This window comes from Falco peregrinus, chromosome 18 (assembly GCF_023634155.1).
Source record: "Falco peregrinus isolate bFalPer1 chromosome 18, bFalPer1.pri, whole genome shotgun sequence".
In the NCBI taxonomy this organism is placed as follows: domain Eukaryota; kingdom Metazoa; phylum Chordata; class Aves; order Falconiformes; family Falconidae; genus Falco; species Falco peregrinus.
The window spans coordinates 1,044,720-1,045,543 of record NC_073738.1 but is presented as its reverse complement, the minus strand read 5'-3'; positions in this window follow the sequence as shown (position 1 = coordinate 1,045,543).

Genomic DNA, 824 nt, shown 5'->3' with positions numbered 1-824 from the left:
TGTCTGTGTCCTTTTGGTTGTCTTTCATCTGCACATTGACTGCCGAGGGAGGGACATTGCTTTGAAGGGGAAACAGGTGGGGGCACAGGGGGACCCTTCATCACTCCTAGAGGCATTGGATGGTGGAACAGAATGCAACGAGTCCTCTTTCAGGCACTGCCTCTTGAAGCAAAGGATTCATCAAGTCATGGAATCATAGAATAGTTTGCGTTGGAAAGGACCTTTAAACGTCATCTAGTCCAACCCCCCTGTAATGAGCAAGGGCATCTTCAATAGATGAGGTTGCTCAGTGCCCTGTCCAAGCAGACCTTGAATGTTTCCAGGGATGAAGCATCCGCCACCTTCCTGGGCAACCTGTGCCAGCGTTTCACTGGCCTTATTTAAAAAATCTCTTCCTGATAGCTAGTCTGAATCTATCCTCTCCTAGCTTAAAAATGTTACCCCTTGTCTTATTGCAACAGGTCCTGCTGAAAAGTTTGTCCCCATCTTTCTTGCAAGCCCCCTCTAAGTACTGAAAGGCTACAATAAGGTCTCCCCAGAGTCTTTTCTTCTCCAGGCTGAACAATGCCACCTCTCTCCGCCTTTCCTCATAGGAAAGGTTCCACCTTTCTGATCATTTTTGTGGCCTCCTCCGCACCTACTCCAACAGGACCATGTCTTTTGTGCATGGTGGACTCCAGAGCTGTATAGACCCTAGCTATCTCATAGGCCATCAAACCTGGTTTCTGGAGAATGTACCCTATTTCAGCATCCACAGAGTGGACCACATCAGCCCTCATGGTTTCTCTGGGTAATGGCAGGACCTGTAGCTGCTTGAGCTAATT